This window comes from Anolis sagrei, chromosome 7 (genome assembly GCF_037176765.1).
Source record: "Anolis sagrei isolate rAnoSag1 chromosome 7, rAnoSag1.mat, whole genome shotgun sequence".
Lineage (NCBI taxonomy): Eukaryota > Metazoa > Chordata > Lepidosauria > Squamata > Dactyloidae > Anolis > Anolis sagrei.
In genome coordinates this window covers 32,067,350-32,088,375 of record NC_090027.1, presented here as the reverse complement: position 1 = coordinate 32,088,375, position 21,026 = coordinate 32,067,350, and positions in this window count along the sequence as shown.

The window sequence follows — 21,026 nt, the reverse complement described above, 5'->3', positions numbered from 1 at the left end:
CGTCTTCAGGTTAAACATGCCCAGCTCCTTAAGCCGCTCCTCATAGGGCTTGTTCTCCAGACCCTTGATCATTTTAGTCGCCCTCCTCTGGACACATTCCAGCTTGTCAATATCTCTCTTGAATTGTGGTTCCCAGAATTGGACACAATATTCCAGGTGTGGTCTAACCAAAGCAGAATAGAGGGGTAGCATGACTTCCCTAGATCTAGACACTATGGTCCTGTTGATGCAGGCCAAAATCCCATTGGCTTTTTTTGCTGCCACATCACATTGTTGGCTCACATTTAACTTGTTGTTCACGAGGTCTCCAAGATCTTTTTCACACTTACTGCTCTCAAGCCAGGCATTGTCCCCCATTCTGTATCTTTGCATTTCGTTTTTCCTGCCAAAGTGGAGTATCTTGCATTTGTCACTGTTGAAGTTCATTTTGTTAGTTTTGGCCCATCTCTCTAGTCTGTCAAGATCGTTTTGAATTCTGCTCCTGTACTGTATATTTAATTTTTTTATGCTACCTTCCTTCACAAGGCATTTTTCTGACTTTGAATTTTTCAAAAAATAGGTGTAACTGATGCAAAAGAGACAGATTCTAAAAGGGTTTAGGCATAAATTGAGCTCCAGAAATGGCCTGAAATGGAGCTATCCAAAGTGCTGAGCTTCTGGATTGATGGACACATCCCAGCATCACACATTTCTAGTGCCCTCTTATTGTGAAGATGCACTATTTAAAAGAATGAAAGAGCAAAAGGGAAAGAGATATTCGTAATCTTCTCCAGTAACCTTTTCTCTTTTCTAAGCACAGAAGGATCAATGAATGCCTACACCGGGCCAGAGAGAAAATGCGATAACGTGATTATGCCTTTTTGTTTTGTTTTGTTTTCCTCTCTTAATCAGATCAAGTTTTACAACTCATGTTTTTGTTTAATGAATGAATCACCCAATTAGTGCACTCTCCAGTCTGAACACCTGAGATTCCAAATCCCAGAAGGAGCTTTGCATTTTCAAATAAGTAAGTAATATTTATTGTTATGAGTGTGACTACGTTGGATGAAGACATTTAAGTGACAGCATCAAGACATGTGGCTGGAATACATCTTTCTCAAAATTTCTCCTCTCTCCCTCTCTCTCTCTGCTGTATGCTACGAAGATGAAGTTGGTACTTTGAAAGGGAGACAAATGATAATGAATTATTAACAGCCATCTTTAATACGCCAAAGTGTCACTTTCCCATCCATGAAAGACCACCTTCACCAGGAACCCTTAAACACTCAGGCCTCAATCTTATTCTGAGTCTCATTTTGAAGTGAGTTATTGAATCAATTTTAAGTCAACATGTAGATAAATCCCATTGTTTCAGTGGGTCTTTTTAGTTAAGACTAAGAATAGCACTCAGGGATGAATGGATAAGTTTTTGAATTTTACTTTGGTTAATCTATGGACTTTCCAAGAGCCAATATGGTAAGTAGTGTGAGTATTGGACTAGGTAGGATACCGAAGTGTCACGAAAATATCATTGCAGATTTGATAAATGTGGATTTAATATGATATGTGGGAATGAATGGAAGAATGGAAGATTAATGTATGGATGGAGCTAATAATTTTGGAAACACCAGTAAAAGGCCTGCAATGAATACCTGCTTGCTGGACTGTAATTAAAAGTAAACTCGGATAAGAATTGGGACAGTGATAACAGAAATGTTTACAATGTTAAGAAGGAAGTCAACATAATATCAACACCAATCAAGAAGATCAACATCTGGCCAGGAAACTGAAATGGAGCCAGGATGGAAGACATCTATCATTCATTTACAACTTTGGGACGACATCAGCAGAATATTCCTATAAAAGACTCAGTCTAATAATGCTCAAAGTGTGGCAGACCTGAAGAGTTTGTTCCACCCACTATGCTCTGCTCCATGGGAAGGAGAGAGATAGTGTATATATGGAGAGTGACAGATATGCTATGGGAAAGCATGATTCTTGCCATTTTGGGGCTTCTTTCTCAAGGGAAGAGGAAGAAGTGTACCTTTGGAGTCGTAGATTTTGTGCAGGGAGTCAGGTTCTGCTGTATGGAAAATAGAGATCTGGTCTTTGGCATTGTTTATTTATTTATTTTGGGCACTTCTACCCCACCCTTCTCAACCCCCTAGGGATGTTCTTAGGGAAAGGATGCATTTTGGTGTTTTGAAGTTCTGAAGTTATTGAAGTTTTGGAATTATATGTTGGCAGGCTGCAGGAAAGTGGGATCTGGCCTAACAGGTGCTTCTCCAAGGAGGGAGAAAAATAATATGGTAACTTTTGAATGCCTGAGGATGAATGCGTGTACATGTGGTGTGAATGCTGAGTGAAAATGTAATTCCCCTTTGTTTGTTTATTAGCCTTGTAATTGTAAATCCAATGTAGTTGCATAGAATCTATATCTCTGTATGTGTAATGTCATTCTTTGTCTAAATGTTTTCTGTAATCTGATATACCCTCCCACACTGGAAATTGCACTAAAAGAATCTATGTTTTAAAGTTATTCAAAAGTCATTCATGTCAGGAGGACCAGATGGGTGAATCCCCACTTAGCCATTGAAACCTACTATGGCCTTGGGAATGTCACACTCTTCCAGCCTCAAAGGAAGGCAAGGCCAAACTCCCTCTGAACAAATCTTGCCAAGAAAACCACATGATAAGTTTACCTTGGGGTCACCATAAGACAAACATTTGAAGGCACACAACAATAACCAAACTCTTTATACTGAATAAGTGTCTTCCAGTTTGGGTTAGAGGGATTTTGAGATCAAAATAATGTTAAGGAAAAGGAAGAGTGATAGGCACATTCAAGGTTTCAAATTTCTGTGAATTCAGCTCAGCTCTAAGCACTGCATGAAGACTGCCACCTCTTTTTTTTCTTTTTTTTCTGAACTGTTCCAGTATGGGGAGTGGAAGTAAGAGAAGAAGGTCGATTTGTGGCACCCCTATGAAGGCGAGACTTCCAAGAGCCCCAGTGATCAATAGCTCTGCTCAGGACTTGCAGATTCAAAGCCATGGAGTGTACGATGTACCTATATGCAATACAGCTTCTACCTTTTCTTACTGTCATCTATTTTACAAAGCATTGCTGTCTTCTCTAATGAGTCATGTCTTCTCAAGATATGCCCAACGTATGACAGTCTCAGTTTAGTCATTTTGGCTTCTGGGGAGACTTCAGTCTTGATTTGCTCTTGGACCCATTTAGTTGCCTTTTTGGCAGCCTGTGGTATCTGTACAACTCTCCTTCACACCATATTTCAAATGCACTGATTCTCTTCCTGTCAGCTTTCTTTACTGTCCAGCTGTCACAGCTATACATGGGAAGATGATGTACTGAAGAGATATGATGAACAGGAGAATGCTATTCCCTTCACGTCTTGCTTGTGGGATTCCCCTGAGGCATCTATTTGACCACTCTGAGCACAGAATAGAAATAAAAACGTAATGTTCGTTTGTGGGATTAACAGAACTCAAAAACCACTGGATGAATTGACACCAAATTTGGACACAAGGCACCTAACAACCCAATGTATGTCCTTCACTCAAAAAAATGATTTTGTCATTTGGGAGTTGTAGTTGCTGGGATTTATATTTCACCTACAATCAAAGAGCATTCTGAACCCCACCAACGATGGAATTGAACCAAACATGGCACACAGTTCTCCCATGACCAACAGAAAATACTGGAAGGGTTTGGTGGGCAGTGTCCTTTGGTTTTGGAGTTGTAGTTCACCTACATCCAGAGATCACTGTGGACTCAAACAATGATGGATCTGGACCAAACTCTACACGAATACTCAATATGGCCAAATGTGAACACTGGTGAAGTTTGGGGAAAATAGAATCTTGACATTTGGGAGTTGTAGTTGCTGGGATTTATAGTTCACTACAGTCACAGAGCATTCTGAACCCCACCAACAATAGAATTGGGCCAAATCAATTGGGCCCACACAGAACCCCCATGTCGGCCACAGCAACGCATGGCAGGGGGTGGCTAGTGATGAAATAAATAGACCTGCGGTCTGATCCAGCTCCAGACTCTTCTTATAGTGTCACATTTGAATCAAGTGAGATTGCTCTCTAGCCTTCATGTTTGTGACTATGCTAGAGGCATGGGTTTTTCATTAAGCTTATTTCTAACTGTTACATCCTTAACATCATTCTAGAACACTGAAGGAGATGGTGGTAGACAATTAACACAAAAAGTAGGATATGTTTAATTTAATTTAATTTAATTCACTTCTATCCAGAGTTTCTCCTGGTATAGTCTCAAGGCAGTTCCGTTTCTCTTGTCCATAACACAATGTGGACCTTGAATCTGTCACAAATCCACTTTATACTGGCTTTGCATATGTTTTGACCACTATGAAATATTCTTAAAAGTGTGTGTGTGTGTGTGCATTTTCATTGACCCTCCGAATGTAACCTTAAAGCACAATTTTTCTTCATACTGGGGGTGTAATGAACAAGAGAATTAAATTATTCAAATGTGGACAAAAATTAAATGGATAGATTCATCCATTCAGGCCCAGGGCTTTTACTCAGTTCTTCAAAGTCTGGATTTGAACCCCTGTATATGCAGCCAATATATTTAAACACACTGTAGATTCATATTAAGACAGAGTCACAATATCTCTTCTTTTCCCTTCTCCAATAGTTTTTCATTATCTATATGTCTCCTCATGACGTGGCCAAAGTACTTCATCTTGGCCTCTTCTATCCTTCCCTCCAATGAGCAGTCGGGCTTTATTTCCTGAAGTATGGATTGGTTGGATCTTCTCGCAATCCAAGGCACTCTCAGAACTTTCCTCCAACACCACAGTTCAAAAGCATCTATCTTCCTTCGCTCAGCCTTTCCTATGATCCAGCTCTCACATCCGTACGTGACTATGGGGAATACCATTGCTTTGACTATGCGGATCTTCGTTGCCAGTGTGATGTCTCTACTCTTCACTATTATATTGAGATTGGCCATTGCTGTCCTTCCAAAAAGTAAGTGTCTCCTGATTTCCTGGCTGCAGTCTGCTTCTGCAGTAATCTTTGTGCCTAGAAATACAAAGTCTGTCACGGCCTCCACGTTTTCTCCCTCTATTTCCCAGTTATCCACCAGTCTTGTTGCCATAATCTTGGTTTTTTTTTTTTTTAATGTTTAGCTGCAACCCAGCTTTTACACTTTCTTCTTTCACTTTGATTAGAAGGCTCCTCGGCTCCTCCTCTCTTTGGTCATCAAAGTGGTGTCATCTGCATATCTAAGGTTGTTAATTTTTACCCCAGCCTTGCATTTGTCAAGCCTCGCACATAGCATGATGTGTTCTGCATACAGGTTAAAAAGTTTGGGTGAGAGTATGCAGCCTTGCCGTACGTCTTTCCCAATCTTGAACCAGTCTGTTGTTCCATGGCCAGTTCTTACTGTTGCTACTTGTCCTTATACAGATTCCTCAGGAGAAAGAAGAAAGAAGAAACATATTTTCTTCTGTCATGAAGAAGGGTTGAACTTCTTCATGACAGGAGAAAAGATGCTTCTTTTTTATCCAAAATGTTTGAGGAGGAATAGGAAAACCTGTAGCTTTCTCATCCTTTACAATCATTCAACCAAACATCTACCCGTCCATCTAATCAACCTATTTCATTCTGTTTCCTTTTGAGATGTAGGGAAGGAAATAGAATGAAATAGGTTGATTGACTGGACGGGTAGATGTTTGGTTGAATGATTGTAAAGGATGAGAAAGCTACAGATTTTCCTATTCCTGCTCAAACATTTTGGATAAAAAAGACGAAGCATCTTTTCTCCTGTCATGAAGAAGTTCAACCCTGGATTTCTGCTGAAGGGTGGATCTCACCGCCCTGAATGGCAAGGATGGCAGACTGAAACAATGTGCTTTCTCTATAGGATGGATAAAGCAAGAGGTGATTATCTCAGTTTTCTTTGCTCTCTATGCCCTTCCATTGCTCTGCAGAACAGACTCCTCAGTTTTTCTGCATTTATGTGCCTCACCCTCTCACTGCTTAAATAGCCCCTTGGAACACACCGTTCACCAGCAGTAACTTGTCATGGAGGGCTCTTTTATTTATTTTTATAAAGCGAAGGGAGAAAACCAAATCTTGTTTTATTTTTGCTCCTGTATATATAAATCGCAGATGGCTCTAAATTATTTTTGCGGCACAGCGCATTTAATACATTCCTACCAATCTGGGAAATAGATGTGTAAAATGGAGATGAGCTGAATGGTGGAAATTAGGTTTCAGGGGGAAATTAAAAACACTATCAAGGGGAAGAAATGCTCATGGGCGTGTTTGCATTTTTAAAAAAGCGACATTGTTTCCATAGCTTGGGCTCTGGAGTTTGATGGCAGTTAAATCTTCCCAGCACTTGCTTGCAAATGCATTTTATTCCAAAAAGGATAATGAAATTAATGTAAAGAATGAATCTGTAGGTCATATAATCCAAGACCTGAATTCATTCAACATCTTCCATATTCATAGTTTCTTAAGGTATTCGCCAACAGTCAGGATTCTCTTCAACAACCATGGAGCACAAAGCTGACTTGTGTGCTTTTGATGAGGTCCTTGTGGAATCCATGTGTGCAAATTCTCTTTATTGTACTAGGCTGCAACCCTGTGGTTAATAAATGCCCATGAGTGCATTTACACTGTAGTTTGCAGTGTAGTTTGCAATGGAATTTGACATCACTTTAACTGCCATGGCTCAATGATACTACTTACTTACTTACTTACTACTTACTTAGGTGATCTCTCGTTGTCCGAGTAAGATTGTCCTCCAAGTTCGGTGTCCTGGTGGTAGGTCCTTAGGTGACTGTGGAGCCCTATTCTTGACCCGTATGTTCTTCTGCAGCGAGGGCATCCATTTCCAGGTATAAGATGGTCCTTTTCGGGGTTGGCTTGATGCACCTTCCTCTTGGCACGTTTCTCTCTTACGCCCTCCATTCATGCCTCTTCAAATTCCATAGCACTGCTAGTCACAGCTGGCCTCTAGCTACAATAATAATAAAAATAAAACCTTATTTATATACCGTTCCATCTTCCCGAGGGGACTCAGAGTGGTTCCCAGGTAACATCACAAAACATACAAAGTAAAAAACAACATAACCATAAGATTAACAAAACAAAATTTAGCTAGAGTGCTCAAGGGCCAGGGTTTCCCAGTTCTCAGTGTCTATGCCACAATTTTTAAGGTTGGCTTTGATCCCATCTTTAAATCTATTTTCATCTCCACCAACATTACATTTTCCATTCTTGAGTTGGGAGCAGAGTAACTGCTTTGGGAGACGGTGACTGGGCATTTGGACAACATGGCCGGTCCAGCGGAGTTGATATTGGAGGACCATCGGTTCAATGCTGGTGGTCTTTGCTTCTTCCAGCATCCTGACACAATGATATAATAATGATAATCATAATCATAATCATAATCATAATCATCATCATCATCATCATCTTTATTTATACCCCGCTACCATCTCCCGAGGGACTCGGTGCGGCTTATATGAGGCCGAGCCCACAATACATCAATGATAAAAGCAATAACAATTAATACAGACAATAAATAAAACTCATAACAAAAAATAACAATAAACAATAGCAATGACACAACAACGTTTAAAACCTATGGCTGGGCCAAATGTAATAATTAAAATTTAAGAATAATGCTGAGCATGATTGGAATCATAGGAAGTGTAGTTTTACAAGGACTTTACCTTTCTCTACAAAAGAGTGCCTCATCAAGCTATAACATCCACAATTTCACAGCTTTGAGCCATGACAGTGAAAGTGGTATCAAATTGTATTAATTCCACAGTATAGATGCACCCCATGTCCTCCCAGGTACCATCTGGTTATACATTTGCAGCTCAGACAAAGGAAGAACTATCTGCTTTCCGGCCTTTTCTGCCACAACCTTTCATTTGTGAGCATATTTCACAAACAAAATTCCAGACTGTGTTATCTGCAATGTTCTCATTTGCACATGCATATAGAAAGTCTCATTTACTATGATATGCATGCCACCTGGCAATGGGATGTGTGGACCAACTCCGCTGAGGAATATTGCATTTCATCTTATGCACATGGGAGCCACAGTGAAATGCTACAGAACATCAATAAAACTCTGCAGATCAAAATTCCTACCAAACAGTTCCATTCCCTTTTTCCAACACTGTTTTTATTTTTGCTGGAGTCCCGTAGGGTTTTCTTATCAGAGGACACTGGACTTTACTGCACGAAGGAGGCAAACTGGCCTCCTTCTCTGCTAGTCTGCCTTCTTCCTGTGATAAACCCATCCCTGCTATTGATGGGGAAACCTTTCAATACTGAAAATCATTCCACTTTTTCTTTACTTACTTGAAGTTTCCTTTCTGTACCAACATGCTGACATTAAAGTGATGTTTGGGGGTGGATTTCTCCTCCTCTCCCACTTTTCTTCTCAGTATTCCCAAGGTATTTTTAATGTTGTGTTTCCTTTCTTATTACCCAAAACTGGAATTGTGAAATTGCATTAACAGCTTGTTTTTTTAAAAAAATATGGAGCAGTGCAGAAATAAGAATGCAGAATCACAGACCGGTGAATTGGCACAATTGCATGCAAGTAGAGATATGTGAGAGCAAGTGTGTTCCTGCCAGAATGTTGCTGGTACAGGTGATTATGCAACTGCCATGGAATAACAACATCAAGCAATAAAGTCCTTGTGATGCTTAAACTGATCTGGATGCAGGGTTGGGCAAGCAGAAGTGACTTAGGCCCCTTCCACACAGCTGAATAAAATCCTGTTGCACTCCAGGTCCAGAAGAAGCCCTCTGACTTAAAACACACCACACAAAGAGTGAAGAATCAAATCTTCTTTTATCAAAGCTTAGTAAATAGCCAGAAGAAATAAATGCTTGTAAGAAAATCAGCAGGTTCCAAAAAGTATTAGTCCATAAACAGTAGTAACCCAAAGCAATGTGCACACAAGAAATGTAGGCAATCCAAGGCAGCATTAATCCAGACAGGAATCAAGCATGATGCAAAGATAATTCAAAAGGCTAAAAAGCTCCACAGAAACAAGATCCTTTCAACAAGACTTCCATGGCACAAGAACTTGGTTTCCAAACAATGCCTGTTCTAGGTTCTTGTGGGTTTTTTCGGGCTACAGAGCCATGTTCTAGAGGCATTTCTCCTGACGTTTCGCCTGCATCTATGGCAAGCATCCTCAGAGGTAGCTTGCCATAGATGCAGGCGAAACATCAGGAGAAATGCCTCTAGAACATGGCTCTATAGCCCGAAAAAACCCACAAGAACCTAGTGATTCCAGCCATGAAAGCCTTCGACAATACAATACCTGTTCTGACAAGATTTTCTACAGGCAAACCTTAAATCCCAAAAAAATGTTTCATTTTCCCCCAGTCTTTGACTTTAATTGGCGAATTCTTTTGGATCTATGTAAACATTGGGCTTCTTGTCGATTCTGGCTAATCTCTAGCCAGCGACTTTCCTTATCTGACTCCTCATTCACTTTAGCAGGTGCCAGACTGTTTTCCAAGCTAGAATCTGGAGAGCTCACAAACGGAGGGAGTAAACCTTTCTCCCAAGACCTGACAGAAACATTCTCATGAGAATCTGCCCTTTGCACCGAAACCTCTCTGTCAGCGTCTGCATGAAACTCATTGCCCAACGTGTCTCCATCTTGCACCTCAGAGTCATTCCCAGCATCCCCCACATCAGAAGCAACAGGAAACTGAATTCCCTCCTCATTACCCACATCAGACACAGAAACATCAGGGGACTGAAACACATTCACAGGTTCAAGCACAGGCTCAGGTTCAGTCACAGGCTGAGTCCCAACAAATCCCACATTATCTGCTTTGAACTAAAATATATGGCAGTGTGGACTCAGATAATCTAGGGCTTGTTCAGACAGTATCTTTATCCCAGGACCTTCTGCAGCAAACAAGAGGGTGGCCAGACACCATTTCCTGTAAATGCAGAAGCAATTGCTACAAAAAGGCAAAATCCAGATGATTTCCAGGTGCAGGAATGTAGCGGTTTTTAGCTGAATATGTGGATCTTCACATGTCTGTATGACCCTGCAATCGGAAATCACGGGGGTTTTTTTATCTGGGTTTGTTCCCAGGTTTTAGATGTTTGTTCCTGATTGGTCAATTCCTAAAAAGAAGGTGACACTTGAGTAGAAGGCAAAAATGTTGTTTGTGTGCCAGAAACTTTATGAAATGTGTGGAAGGCACATTTTCTCTGGCCAGGACAAAGAATTGAACTTTTGCAGTGATTTGTTGCAGTGATTCCCCATATCTGCATCTTGGTTTTTTCTTTAAAAAAAACTGCCAAAGTTTCGGCAGAAGTCCCATGGTGGCCATCTGGGAGCCTCTAAATCTTGCAACAAAGCATCAAGTCTGGACAACAGAGGCAGAAATCCTGGGACCAACAAGTCTGTATGTTGGTCCCGGGATTTTTTCCCTGGTTCTTTTGGTCATGAAACTGCAAGTCACTTCTGGTGTGAGAGAATTAGCCATCTGCAAGGATGTTGCCCAAGGGACACCCAGATGTTTTGATGTTTTAACATCCTTGTGGGAGGCTTCCCTCATGTCCCCGCATGGGGAGCTGGAGCTGATAGAGGGAGCTCATCCGCGCTCTCCCCAGATTTGAACCTGCGACCCGTCGGCCTTCAGTCTTGCCAGCACAGGGGTTTAACCCACTGCGCCACCGGGGGCTCCTGTTTAAAACCCGTGATTTAGTGCTGTCTGGAAGTACCCTTAGTTCAAAGCAGATATTGTGTGATTTTCTGCCTTGATATTCTGGAATATTTGACTGTGTGGAAGGCTCCTTAGATATGTCTCCTTAACTAAAGACTTTATTCCACTACTGGGGGAAGTGGAGGAAGTCATCCTTTTCATGTGATGTTTTTTTCCTCTCCATCTAAGAAGGAAATTGCGAATTTACTAACCTCTATCATACTTGTTCTTCTCCAATTTGAACAGCAATCATTCATTTGTTTTGCCATCACACAGGATAATGTAGATTCCTCCTTTTTTCCTTTAAAGGAAAAATCTGAAATTATGGAAGTCCTGTATCCATTCCTTTAAAAATAAAGCTTCTCGAACAGCGAATTAACATAAATTCGATATTGTGCTGCTTCAGCATTTAAAGCAATTTTTGAAGAAACTACAACTCCTTTTTCATGTCCTAAGAGTAATGGCAATAATTGGAGCATTGAGGGGCATGTAAAGACTGCCCACATTAAAAAAAAGTCATTACATGGAAAGAAGACGGAGAAATAAAACAATTCTCACGCCACTTCAAGTATGCCACTTTAACCCATTTCTATGTAAAGAGAGCCAGCTGCAGTCAATTCCTAAGTGTCTTCAAAATCATTGTGTTTCTAAACACTTTTGTAATGGGCTCAAACAGGGAACCCACCGAATGATCTTGCGTCATCTGATTGGCTCCATGGGGCACCATGTTCTAAGTGTCAAGAAACGTTTAGAAAAATACATTGCACAGAGTCCTAAGTAGCTGATCCAGGATATCGGCACTCTGCTTTTCTCTTCCACACAACTTGGCTGCTCTCCATCTGAATTTCATGATGTTTTAAAGACATTTTAATCAGAGTTTGTAGAACTTGGCTGGAATCCTGGTGGGCCATTGAGCCTTCATAAGTGGACTTGTGTCTGTGAGAATTAAAATGGCACAGCTGTACAATCTCTGTTTTCAGTAGATGGCAGAACGAGGAAAATGCTCAGTGCACAATGCAACTGATGCACAATGGGACCAATGCACATGCAAATCGTGTCATTCCCACTTACCATTACGTCAGTCCCAGTTAGACTTGGGCACCAATGAATAACAAGTACTTTTGCCCATGTACATGTACACAATGTTTTTTATGGCCTCATCATATGGGGCTAAAATTGGCAGCGTACACTGATCTAGCCCCGGTCACCTATGGAGTTGGCTAACGATGTTGTGCTTGTTCTGTGGGTGAAGGATGGTGGAACTGGTGTGACGCTATCACTGCAGCAACATGGGAGGCTTCCTGTTTTGCCATTGATGTTAATGGGGGGGGGGGGGAGCCATGCACTCCATGCACACAGCATGCTTCCCCCTATGGGTTCAGATGCTGGAGGACCCCAATGATGTGAGGTATGGAGTAAATGCTCCCTAATATCTAGAGTCATAGTCCAATGCTCAAACCACTGCAGAAGCATGCGAGAAGCTTGGTTTGTCATTGAACATTGAGAAAACCAAAGTGCTCTTCCAGCAATCACCAGCCAATCCCTCTCCAATGCCAGAAATACAGCTTAATGGTGTAACATTAGAAAATGTTGACCATCAGCAGCCACCTTTCTACAAATGTCAACATTGACACTGAAATACAACACCGCCTGAGCTCTGCGAGTGCAGCATTTTTCCAAATGAAGCACAGAGTGTTTGAGAACTGGGGCATCCGTAGGGAGACCAAGGTGATTGTTTATAAAGCTATTGTCCTCTCAACCCTGTTATATGCCTGCAAAATGTGGACTGTCTACGGGCATCACATTCAACACCTACAATGATTCCATTGGCATTGCCTCCGAAAAATCCTGCAAATCTCAAAGCAGTTATTACACTCCAAACTCAACAACAGGAAACATAATGTTGGTGGACAGGAAAAGAGATTTAAAGATGGGCTAAAGCCAACCTTAAAAACTGCAGCATAGACACCGAGAACTGGGAAGCCCTGGCCCTTGGGCGCTCTAGCTGGAGGTCAGCTGTGACCAGCAGTGCTGCAGAATTTGAAGAAGTACAAATGGTGAGTGAGAAGGAGAAATGTGCCAAGAGGAAGGTACATCAAGCCAACCCTGTCTGGGACCTAGAAATTATGTCCTTACTGCGGAAGAACATACGGATTAAGAATAGGGTTCCACAGCCACCTACGACCCCACCATCAAGACACTACACTTGGAGGGCCATCATCCTTGGGCTACAAGGGATCGCTTAAGTAAATAAGTCAGTAAAAAGTAAGCTCAAACCACTACATCACAAAAGTTCAAATATGTAAAGAGGGGTTTTGTTTTGGTTTTCTTGGTGGGCAAAACTATAGCTCTCAAACTTCCCATAAAGGACTATGCTGGCTGTGAGCTCTTAAGAGCTCGAATCCTGAAAAGTATTTTTCTCCACTTTCTGCCTCTGTATTTTCTGTGGCCACCATATATGCCATATCTCAGGAAGATTAAACAAAGGACTTAAACAAAGGCCTTTCATTTTAAAAGCAATTAAGTGGAAAAAAAAGAAAATAGAGTCTGAATTTTTTTCACCTTCATTTTATGTTACAATGAATAGGAGATGAAGGTGGGTGTGTTCTTTTCATTATTCTAACATTAAAAAGGGAATTTACACCCCTTGTTTTTTCAGTTGCTCCTGCCAGAAATATACTCAGTGAGGCAGAGATAAATTTCAGATGGAGCTTTCTCAAAGAGGTGCTCTGGAAATGTATTATGCCAAAAAACAGAGGGATTGCACAGAGGAAAAGAGCTTTCCCATCTCTGCAGCAGTAGCAACTGGTGATTCCTCTGTCAATGAAGCAATGAGGCCACACTGGGTTTTAGTCTGAACTTTTTCCAAGGTGCCAAATTTTTATTGGATATAGGCATCAGAATCTAACATTTGGCAAGTGTCCTTGGCATAGTACTATTAAGTGTCCTACAGAATTGATATTATCTAACCAATTAAAGCCAATTACAGGTGGCAGAGAACTGTGGAAATCAGTAAGACATGACAAATGTGCCAATAATGAGGGACAAATGAAATGAAGACAAGCATGATGAAGATGGATAAAAAATGAAGGTGGCTTTAAAAATCAAGATTAACAACTATTTATAAGTCTACATAGGGACCACCAAATGTAGCATTGGCCAAACATGAATCAAGGAACATGAAAGGCGCTGCAGACTACTTAGCCAGAGAAGTCAGCCATAGCAGAACACTTGAACCAACCTGGACACAGCATATTATTTGAGAACACAGAAATGCTGGACCACAACTATCATGTCAGACTACACAGGGAAGCAATTGAAATCCACAAGCATGTGGACAATTTCAACAGAATGGAAGAAAACATGAAAATGAACAAAATCTGGCTACCAGTATTAAAAAAAAAATCTAAAATCATAACAGTAAATAAAGAACAGCACTCAAAAAAAGGGAATTCCAGACAAGAAACCATCAGGGACAACTAATCACCTCCCAAAGGATTCCCCCAGGCAGTAAGAAGCCAGACCTTGAAACTACTAGGCCATTCACACCTATCTCAAGCTTTCTTTCTCCCACCCTGGACATTCCACAGATATATGAACTCCTTTTTCAAGTTTCCAACAGACCTCACAACTTCTGAGGATGCCTGCCATTAATGCAGGTGAAATGTCAGGAGAAAATGCTTCTGGAACATGGCCATACAGTCCGGAAAACTCACAACAACCCAGTGATTCTGGCCATGAAAGCCTTCGACAATGCATATTTATAAGAAAATTAGTCTTCCCGCAGTCTGAGTGTCCTCCTGGACTCATCACTTACACTTGAAGCTCAGGCGTCGGCGGTGGCCGGGAGGGCCTTCGCACAATTAAGACTCATGTGGCAGCTGCGACTGTACCTTGTGAAGTCAGTTCTGGCCAGGGTGGTCCATGCCTTAGTCACCTCCAGATTGGATTACTGTAATGCACTCTACGTGGGGCTGCCCTTGAAAACGACCTGGAAATTTAAGTTGGTACAATGGGCAGCAGCCAGGTTACTAACCGGTGCTTCTTGCAGGGAGCGGTCAAGCCTCCTGTTTAAGGAGCTCCACTGGCTGCCGTTCATTTTCCGGTCCCAATTCAAGGTGCAGGTTCTTACCTACCAAGTCCTAAAAGGTTTGGGGCCCGCCTACCTGCATGACTGCATTTCAGTGTACGAACCCACATGATCTCTTCGATCATCTGGAGAGGCCCTGCTCACGCTCCCGCCCCCTTCACAGGCGTGATTGGTGGGGACGAGGGAGAGGGCCTCCTCGGTGGTGGCCCCCTGATTCTGGAACTCACTTCCCAAGGACATTAGACATGCCCCAACGTTGGCAGTCTTTAGGAGAAGCCTGAAAATGTGGTTGTTCCAGTGTGCCTTCCCAGAATAAGGAGAACTCTCAGCAATATGTCCTCACAATGCACTTTAATACTGACTTAGGATGGACTGTGCTCCCTCATTTCTCTCCAAAAATTCTATCCTAGTTATATTTTACCTTGTTTACATCAGCATATTTTCAATTTTAATCTATTACATTTGGCCTGGACATTTTTAAAATTGTTTGTGTCACTATTGATTGTTTTTTGTTTATGTGATTTATATGATTTGTATTTTATTGATTGTTTATTGATGTTGTGTTTATTGATGTTTTGTTTGTCGTACTTTGGGCTTGGCCTCATGTAAGACGCACCGAGTCTCTTGGGGAGATGGTAGTGGGGTACAAATAAAGTTTATTATTATTATTATTATTATTATTATTATTATTATTATTCCCGCAGCTGGAGCCTTCAAAATATTTTAAAACTGTAAATCCTGTCATTACCTACCTGTGACTATGTTGATTGAGACTGATAGGAATCACAGGTTTAAAACACCCAGGGGGGCAAAATTTCCCTACTTTGGCATCTACATACAATCTAACTGTCTTGATACCTTGATATGACAGGAATAGTCCAGATTAACCTGCTATCGTTCTTTCTTTCTTTCTTTCTTTCTTTTCGAGCTCCCAGTTTCTACCTCCATTTCCCACTTTTCTCCATTATCTTCTGATAACTCTGATTATAACAGAATACATTCAGTGTTGCATTAGCTCAACAGGGGAAATGTAGAGGAAGAGCTAAATGTTGCAGTCTCCTGTAAGCTCAGGCAAAGTACACTGCAGTGTAATGCAGCCATGGCTCTATGCTATGGAATATGTTGTTGTTTTACAAAGCTGTTAGCCTTCTCTGCCAAGGAGTTATAGAATCAAAGAATCATAGAGTTGGAAGAGACCTCATGGGTCATCCAGTCCAACCCCCTGCCAAGAAGCAGGAATATTGCATTCAAAGCACCCTTGACAGATGGCCATCCAGCCTCTGTTTAAAAGCCTCCAAAGAAGGAGCCTCCATCACACTCCGGGGCAGAGAGCTGAACAGCTCTCAGAGTCAGGAAGTTCTTCCTAATGTTCAGATGGAATCTCCTTTCTTGTAGTTTGAAGCCATTGTTCTGCGCCCTAGTCTCCAGAGAAGCAAAAAACAAGCTTGCTCCCTCCTCCCTGTGGCTTCCTCTCACATATTTATACATGCCTATCATATCTCCTCTCAGCCTTCTCTTCTTCAGGCTAAACATGCCCAGCTCTTTAAGCCGCTCTTCATAGGGCTTGTTCTCCAAGCCCTTGATCATTTTAGTGACCCTCCTCTGGATGCATTCCAGCTTGTCAATATCTCTCTTTAATTGTGGTGCCCAGAATTGGACACAATATTCCAGGTGTGGTCTAACCAAGGCAGAAAAAAGGGGTAGCATTACTTCCTTGGATCTAGATATTATGCTCCTATTAATGCAGGCCAAAATACCATTGGCTTTTTTTGCCACCACATGACATTGTTGGCTCATGTTTAACTCATTGTTGGCTCATGTTTTCACATGTACTGCTCTCGAGCCAGGCATTGTTCCCCATTCTGTATCTTTGCATTTCATTTTTCCTGCCAAAGTGGCGTATCTTGCATTTGTCCCTGTTGAACTTCATTTTGTTAGTTTTGATCCATCTCTCTAATCTGTCAAGATCATTTTGAATCCTGCTTCTGTCCTCTGGAGTATTGGCTATCCATCCCAATTTGGTGTCATCTGCAAACTTGATGATCATGCCTTCTAACCCTTCATCTAAGTCATTAATAAAGATATTAATCATTAAACTACAATTCCCAGGACTCCATAGCATTGAACCATGGCAGTCCAAGTGGTGTCAAACCATGGAAAAAGAATATGGCTCCTTATATACAAGAGTTAAAGATCAGAATCCTTTTGGTGACTTATATGAGCATCTATCCAAGTCCAGTTTCATCCATGAAATGAAAAAAAAAATAGGATTACAGTGGTGCCTGGACCACTCTCGTGTCCAGCTGGTGGCCAAAGGGTCTCAAAGTGACTTGAAGTTACTGGGAAGAAATGGCTGCTGTGCCTTTCCAGACCAGCAGAATAGATACACTGATGGAAATATATGGTCCACCAGCACAAAAATAGGATCTTGTCCAGCTGTAGCTTCTAACTGGGACTTTATTGTCCCTGAGCGGATGTGCCTTGGCAATCTTCAGGCAGCAAGAGTTTATTCATCGACATATCACTATTAACCTCTCTGGACAGGGCATTAATCTCCAGCGCTCTGCGTCTGACACCTTTCACTAGCAGAGACTCACCGGCACAGACTTCATTTGGAACGTGTAATTAAAACAGCACAGGGAAAGTCAATAAACTGTCATATCTCTCTGTTCAGCAATAGACTTTTTCTTTCTTCAAATTCAGGGTCAGTTTAGCCCGATTTCTAGGCAGATCGATGCTCCCGTCTAGGTTGTCAGAGTAACCCTCTCTTCTGAAGGTTCAAAGCGGTAGAGAAAAGTGTGTTGTCTCACACGTTGATGAGTATTTCCTCTCGCCGTGTTCTGCAAGGCTTCTAAAAGAGCTTTTAAAGGCTCATCATTATAATGCAGAACGTGTAGATCTTCCAGTTCATTGCAGAACCTATATAGGCATGTTTAGATCATAGGCGTGCAAAGTGGGACCTATGGGCTGCATGAGGTCCCTGGATCCCTTTTTTTTTTTTTTGCAGCTCTGAGGGTCTCATCCCATTCTTCAAGCCCCACATTTTCCCCCATTAAAATCTCACCCAAAATCTGTAAAAAATACTGTACAGCAACATGCCCATTCCTATACAGAAAACCACTCAGAATACTTAGAAACCAAATAATATTTTCGGTTGCTGTGAATTTTCCAGGCTGTATGGCCATGAAGCACCAGGACTGTGCTGCAGCTGATTGGGAATCAGATGCATTAAGATCACTACTGACAAAAAGGTCATGAGTTTGAAGTCAGCCCAGATCAGAGTGAGCTTCCAACCAATTTGTGTAGCTTGCTGTCGACCTTTGCAGCCTGAAAGACAGTTGCATCTGTCAGGTAGGAAATTTAGGTACTGCGTATGCAGGGGGGCTAATTTAACTAATTTACAATGCCATAAAAATCTTCAGCAAGCATGCAAAGAATGAGGAAGTACTTCATCAGTGTCACAAATGGATGGTGAAGCGATAGCTCCCCTGGTGGCCAGAATGCCCTCATCAACAAGCTGGAATGTTAAGTAGCCTCTGTGCGTCTGTCTATATATATTGTGTGTGCCTATGACATTGAATGTTTGCCATATATATGTACATTGTAATTCGCCCTGAGTCCCTTGCGGGGTGAGAAGGGCAAAAGATAAATACTGCAAATAAATAAATAAATTGCAACATTCACATCCAGAAGCATTCTCTCCAGACATTTCACCCACATCTATGGCAGGCATCTTCAGAGGTTGTGAGGTCTGTTGGAAACTAGGCAAGTGAGGGTTATATATCTGTGGAATAATGCCTAGGGTGGAAGAAAGAACTCTTGTCTGCTTGAAGCAAATGTGAATGTTGCAATTGGCCACCCTGATTAGCATTGAATGGCCTTGCAGCTTCAAAGCCTGGCTGATTGCTGCCCAGGGATCCTTTTTTGGAAGGTGTTAGCTGGCCCTGATTGACATTCCACAGATATATAAAAATCTCACTTGCCTAGTTTCCAACAGACCTCACAACCTCTGAGGATGCCTGCCATAGATGTGGGTGAAATGTCAGGAGAGAGTGCTTCTGGAACATGGCCATACAGCCCGGAAAAATCACAGCAACCTAGTGATTCTGGCCATGAAAGCTTTCAACGACACATCAAACAATATTTTATTTGAGCACTTTTCAAAATGGTGACATGAATGATGTTGCACAATTTTGGGATTCTGAAAAAAATTGAGAAACCGATGCAATTGGCCTCTGGATCCCTTGCAAATGTCATCATTGCCCACCCCTATATAGATCCTTGACTTTTCTTTAATGCACAATGCACAAAGCAGATTGCCTTTCCATTGTAATATTTCAAAATAAATTCACTAGTCAAGATACACAAGCAAGTCTGGATATAAACACAAGATAAGAAAACTGAACACATGTAAGAGCGTTAGATTAGAAGGGACCCGAAACAGAACCTGAAAAAGGCTCTTTTTTTCAGAATTAATTTTCAAGTTTTATGTAATACGCTAAAAAAATAATAATTATACCCTCTCAACATAAAATAATGTAGGCCACGCGATATCGTAACAGGGCCCAGTACTCTAGAATTTTGTGTCGTTTGCATTTTGAAGGAAACTGACCTAGTTTATGCCTTCCAGAATTGGAATGCCATTCTCCTTTGGATTTTGCAAACCTCTGAATCTGGCAGTGCAAAATGCATGTAAAATGAATCATTTACCATGAATTGCTTTCTTGGAGGGAAAATGCATTTAGAAATGGGCACTTAGCAACGCCCCCTCCAAATAAACCCCTGCATTCGTAAATTTCAATATGAATTTTACAAAGAGATTGTGGATTAATGATGGAATGGGACAGGCAATAGCATGGGAAAAGACAAATAGATCAGTGTTTCTCAACCTTCCTAATGCCCCTTAATACAGTTCCTGATGCTGTGGTGACCCCCAACCATAACATTAGTTTCATTGCTACTTAATAACTGTAATTTTGCTACTGTAATGAATCGTAATGTAAATATCTGATATGCAGGATGTATTCTCATTCACTGGACCAAATTTGGCACAAATACCCAATACACCCAAATTGGAATACTGGTGGGTTTGGGGAGGTAATGATTTTGTCATTTGGGAGTTGTAGTTGCTGGTATTTGTAGTTCACCTACAATCAAAGAGCATTCTGAACTCCACCAATGATGGAATTGAACCAAACTTGGCACATAGAGCTCCCATGTCCAACAGAAAATACTGGAAGTGCTTGGTGGACATTGACCTTGAGTTTTGGAGTTGTAGTTCACCTACAGAGAGCACTGTGAACTCAAACAATGATGGATCTGGACCAAACTTGGCATGAATACTCAATATGCCCAAATGTGAACGCTGGTGGAATTTGGGGAAAAAAGACTTGGCATTTGGGATTTGTAGTTGCTAGGATTTATAGTTCATCTACAACCAAAGAGTATTCTGAACCCCACCAACAATAATATTGGGCTAAACGTCCCACACATAATCTCTGGGACCAACAGAAAGTACTGTGTTTTCTGATGGTTTTTGGTGAACCCTCTGACATCCCCTCACAATCCCTCGAAGTCTCCCAACCCCCAGGTTGAGAAACACTGAAATAAATGAACATGTGGGAAAATGATACAGATTGGAAATGTGACTCTAGTCATTTCCAATCTGAGTTATTCTCACTGAAGAAGTTGCCTTTATTGAGAATAGCTCAACTGTTTACTTTGTTATGCCTAACTCTGGGTAGGTGCAATCCAAGGTGGTGAAATGCAGATTTGTCACCTTCCTGTGCATCTCTAAAAAATCTCCCACAATATTGTAATTGAATTTTGGGATGCTGATGCGTAAACCTAGGGTACATCTACACTGTAGAATTAATGCTGGCTGACGCCACTTTACCACAGGTCAATGCTATTAAATCAAGGGAGTTGTAGTTGGGTGAGGCACCAGCTGGCTTGGGCAGAGAAGGCTAAAATCTTGCAAAACAGCATCTCCTATCATTCCATGGCATTTATCCATCACAGTTAAAGTGGTGTCAAAGTGCATTAATAGTGTAGGTCAGTGTTTCTCAACCTGGGGGTCGGGACCCCTGGGGGGGGGGGGGTCGCGAAGGAGTGTAAGAGGGGTCGCCAAAGACCATCAGAAAATACAGTATTTTCTGTTGGTAATGGGGGTTCTGTGTGG